General features: G+C 40.9%; 1 protein-coding gene across 5 annotated transcripts in view; it reads left to right on the forward strand.

Moving 5' to 3' along the window:
* LOC102671618 (endothelin-converting enzyme 1-like) overlaps nt 1–5,404 on the forward strand; it is a 69,270-nt gene that overhangs the window by 36,666 nt on the left and 27,200 nt on the right. The gene's annotated exons all lie outside the window — the stretch shown is intronic.

The raw sequence follows: 5,404 nt of genomic DNA on the forward strand, positions 1-5,404 counted from the left end.
AATTTTTGAGAATGCTGCTCCGTTTTTTTTTTCTTTCTTTTTGGAAAATCGATCGTAAAGTTCTTTCTATGAAGCAGCACTTAACACGATCTTACTCCACATTCTATCTCCTCAAGTGCACGCGCATCATCAAAGTTCGATTTTTCTTCGAAAAGAAAAATTCTCGTTTCCAACACGCTTTTTTGACACACTTTCGCACCGTTTCGTTTTGTATCACGATCTTTTTTCTTCTTTTTTTTTTTTATATATATATTTTTTTATCTCTCTGTACAACGTATAACCCACGCAGCAATTTTCAATATTCCACGAGATTTCCATCTCGAGTTTTCCGCGAACGTGCACAACGAAATTTCTAAATCTGTTCAATCTCGGCGGCGTTCATCGATTTTGGAGGGAAATTAACGGCCGAAACCCCCGCGTTTGCATCCGTTATCGGGACTCGGGGGATGAATACTTCTCGGCTATTAATAGATAGCACGATTAAACGGAGGGGCCTCGGTTAATTCCTCAAGCAAATGTGTGGCGCGAGTTTCGACACGCGCGCATAAATCCTTGGCTTTTCGTAGAAATTTTCCTAAAAACCTGCTAAGTGGCTCGAGCTCGATTTTTCATCATTTCGCTTCTCATTATTCCTCGTTATTCAATCGGCCCGCTTGATATCAGGCTTAACCACGATTTAGTTTAAGCTAGCGTATACGACGACGAGTATTTCCGGATCGATCAAAGATGGATGGGTTGGGGTTCTAACATTACGTTTCCATGATAGGAAATGTGAAAATCGCGAGTCGATGGATGTTTAATTAATACGGAATGATTTAATGATTTAAATATTTTTGGAAAGAAGTTTCCTTCGATGATACGTATTTCAATATTTATCCGTCAGATTTAGATTTAGAATTAATTCTAGCATTTTGTCTCGGTTGTTTCATAAAACTGATCATCTTCTTCGTCATCTTTTCACAGAGTTCGAAGGAACAATTTCAAAGAATGAAAAAGTGTAAATGCAAAAAATATCGATTCCACGCCCATAAAAAGTAAAGAGATGATAATAATTCTCGTCGTTTGCTTAACCAAGTTTCCAAAGGATTCAAAAAAAAAAAAAAAAAATATCGATCCCAGGATCGTGTTCCATCCATAAAAGGGAAAGATTAATCATAATTCTCGTCGTTTGGTTAATCTTAAGTTGAGAGAGGATCGATATCGAAGGAGATCGTAAAAAGTTCAGGTGCAAAGACATTGGCAAGAAAAGTTTGCAACTTTATCACAGCCAAGAGCGGCGATGAGCGTGGGTGTATCGAGCCTCATTCTCAAAGAGGTGAACGTGTCGGGCATTAATTATTACAATCCCGCTCTTTCAACTGTTTTCCAACGGTCATCACGTCGATGATCGTGTTCGGTAAACTTCGATGCTTCCTCCAACTTCTTTCTCTCGAAACCACAATTTATTATTAAATAATTTGTTAACACGATTTCATTCTTTCTTCCGCGAAATAAGTATAAATAAATCCAAATATACACTGGACAATTTTAAATTAAATCATTTGATTCTTTGCTCGATTGCAATTGAAAGATCAACTTCTCGTTCTTTTTGCTTCCTCTCGAAAATATTTTCTCGCAATATCCAATATCGTTTCCGAAATATTCGATCGATTTGAAATTCGAACGAGAAAAATTCGAGGAGGAAGATGGCGGCTGGCAACTCGACGAGGAAATTTTCTGACCGGAATCGGATTATCCGTCGAATTTTGGATGCTAATTACAAGGAAGAAGGGAGACGAAATTGCATCGGGGAAACTTATTGGGCCGGAAGAGAGCGAGGCCGCTTTTTAGATTAAACAGTCCTCCAAGCTCGATCAGGGAGAGACGTTGTGATTAAGTTTCTCGTTCGAGTTTCGCGATACTTTCCAACTTCCGCATTGTTCCGAGCAGGCTACTTGGAAAGACGGCCGTAATTTCATCATCGATTAAATTGTCGGCCTGTGAAGATCTTCGAGAACCTCTCTCTCTCTTTCTCTCTCTGTGAACCACACAGGGATACAGAAGTATTGTAAGCATATATAAGTGGCGAGGAAATTCCGGGAAACGATCTCGATGCGCGAAGAGATCTCGAGACCTCTTCGAGCGTGTCTTTCAATGCCCCCTTCGAGTCGAGGGTTTCCCTTCGAGTGGTTTAACTTTGCCCCAAACAAGATCTTCGATTGGTCTTTTTTAATACTCAAAAATCCTTCTTCCTTCTCGAAAACGGAGAAAGTCGAAAAACCGTACATGAGACCGTCGATCTTATATATATATATAGCATCGAATATACACGACGTTTCAAAGAGGAAACGTCCAAGAATTCCTAAAAAAGGAGCGCGGAGGGGATTAATTATGGGAGCGCTATTGACCGCGGAGAATAAAATTTCCTTTTTTTCTTTCCTCTTCTTAATAAAAGGACTTGTATCGAGGTTGAAAATGGGGCGTTGATTCGCTGGAAGTTGAGAGGAAAGGAGCGGATCGGGTCCCGGTGGATGTACACGGCTCCCATCTCGACGCGTCCACCCCTTTTGTCCCGCCAACCTGCTTGCGATTGTGATAAGAGCTTAAGGCCGAGAGGATTTTAATACTTGAGCTCGACAAAAGGGTTCACCGTCGTGACGACACTTTAACTCGCCTGTTGGTTGAAAAGAATGGCCGACTGGCACATCGGGGAGGAAGAGAGAGGAAGAGAAAGAGAGTATTATTCCCTTCTTTTTCGACATGGGGTTGGCTCAGTTTCATCGGTGTTTCGCCTTAACGACACCGTAATTCACGAGCTCTTTTCAACAGGGAAGACTACCTTGTCGTATTCCAAGATTCTTTTCGTGCATCAAGTTATTATTAATTTAGACACGGGAAAATTTGGACGCTTTCGAATTCTCATACTCGACGACGAGAAAAGACGAGTTCAAAATGGGAGGATAATTGAGTACGTATTTGCCCTCTACTCGGGCAAACGTTTCCAACGTCCGTTTTACGCTGCGAATCGTGCGCCAATCTATTTCACGGATCGTTTACACGTGGTTATCCACGACTTGGAAAGAGCAGAGGCGCAGAGATACGAGGATTTAGAACGATTTTCGACGAGGGATGAATAAAAGGGACGCGATTAAATGCAAGCTGTAAATGAATCGGCCGTGAAGCTCGTTCCGAGTTTATCTTATTACCCCGGTGGGCGAAAATCATCCGAGTGTCACGAGGCTGGGGAGCACGTGTTCGATAATGTGTTCGAGCCACGAATTCAATATCGGAAGGAGGTTCTAGCTGCATCCAGCGGTGAATTTCAATCAAACTGGTACTGGTACTGGCTCGTCACGAGCTCGTCGCGGATGAATAATGGCCGATTCTTGATCGACGTGCTAAATGTAGCGTGAACGTATCGTGTTATATAGATCGATATACCCAGGTCTTAAGTAACGGGATAAGCGATCGAGATAAATTGACGAGATTTACCCATGATTTAGGGAAAAAGTCTCGTTGATCGACTCAACCAAATCAACCTTGAAGAACGCGTCCTCCTTCCAAGAACGAGGAAAGAGGAGGATAAAAAAAAATAGGAAGATCTCCGAGTTATAATATCGTGGCTGGAGAGCCGTTCCATTTCTTTTGGATCCAAAAATTCCTCTCTTTCGCCCAATAATATCTCAAACGCGTGCATTTCTTTATACACATAATTTTCTCAATGTCGGGCGGAAGAAGGGTGGCGTGCGGAACAGAAAGATACGAGGAGAGGGGCGATAAACTTTGGCCAGAAAAATAACATAAATCGTAGAGAAAGCGAGGGGAGGGGATCCGGAGGGGAGAGAAGGCGGAAGGTTGGAAACGAGGAGGAGGTCGACCGTGGTGCGTTTGTGTGGATGGCAGATCAGGGAGGGGGTGGCCCAGGACACACTGGAGCCAGGAATTTTAACAGGCGAGGTGTAGGCGAAATAGTTGGGGGTTGCTTGGCCGGCCGCCAGAGTTCTCGGCTAGCATCGGACAACTATTTTCCTAATTTTCCATTTCTTTCGCAGTTTGACCTTCCATCCGCTTTTTTTCTTTCTCTCTTTTTTTTAAATCATTCGTCCAATTTTCGAATCGAGCGAGATGAAAATTTTAAAGCCCGCGTTTGCTTGTTTCTTTCGTGTGCTATATATATATAATGTACAAAGCATGTATATCCTGAGTGTAACGTGTACTCGCTAGCCAATTCGTAGCACGTTGTTTACATTAAAAAACTGTGCCTGCGATGCCAAGAGTGTGCTTCGATCCAGTCTTACGTTGAGATTAGAGGTGTTTGCAAAACGGCAAAAATACTCGAATCCATACTAGAACTAGAACGAACAATTAGCTGGAAACCAAGTTACAGTAGATGTATACAGCCTCTCCAGAGAGAACACCGTTCATCGTTTGCAGACGAATTTGCATGAATTTAATCTGTTCGCAGTTAATAGATCGAGTTTCGAAAATTTATTTGAAAATAACAACGGAGAACCTATACACAACTTTCTCGATTGGAAAAGAATTTGTACTATGGATATAAAAATATATATATACAGATGTAAGAACTACTTACGATTGGAGAAGAATTTACAAATACATCGTGTAAGATGAAATGAATGAAAGAAGGAAAAAGAGAGGGAGATGGATTTTTTTTTTAACAAGCCACAAACAAATAGCCGGATAAAAGGTAACGCGTGTATAGGTGAATTTTGTGTGCGATTAACTACCTCAAACAAACAAACGACATCGGGTCTCGAAGCGGAGAGAATTTTAATCGCGCGATTGTTCCTGTTTCGATGGTCGCATTACGTACGTATAGATGTGTCGTGTGAACGTTTCATTTCGTAACGAAGAGAGAGAGAGAGAGTATCGTTTCATTATGCTAACGAAATATCGATTATGATAATGCATATGGGTCCGATTGGACCGCGTGATATTACGACAAGGAGGATGATACTACGTGATCGACCTGGTCGCGGCACGTTAACGCGTTAGTTTCAAACAATTTTTTTTTTTTCAGATTATCGTGCATAAATGCAATCAAGTAAAATCAACGTCGATCTTAGAAATGTTTATCTTTATTATGACAACTGGTTTAAAAAAATCACGTAATAAACACGATCCTTGGAACGATGATTATCGAAAACTTATCTTTTTTTTTTCTTTTTTTTCTTTTTTCTATTTCTTTCTTCTCTTTATTTATTAATCGCACGCAAATATGAAATATCTCGTTAACTGTATTCGCGTACTGTCATCTAACGAGGTGATTAATGGGAACCATTCCCGTCGAAACTAACGTATTTCATCCACGTTACGAATCATTAACGAAATCGAATAATCGATACTGCGATTCTAGGTAACAGCTATTAATTCTCTCGTTCGTATTCTATATATATATATATAT

Source organism: Apis dorsata, unplaced genomic scaffold, assembly GCF_000469605.1.
Source record: "Apis dorsata unplaced genomic scaffold, Apis dorsata 1.3 scaffold_265, whole genome shotgun sequence".
In the NCBI taxonomy this organism is placed as follows: Eukaryota; Metazoa; Arthropoda; class Insecta; order Hymenoptera; family Apidae; genus Apis; species Apis dorsata.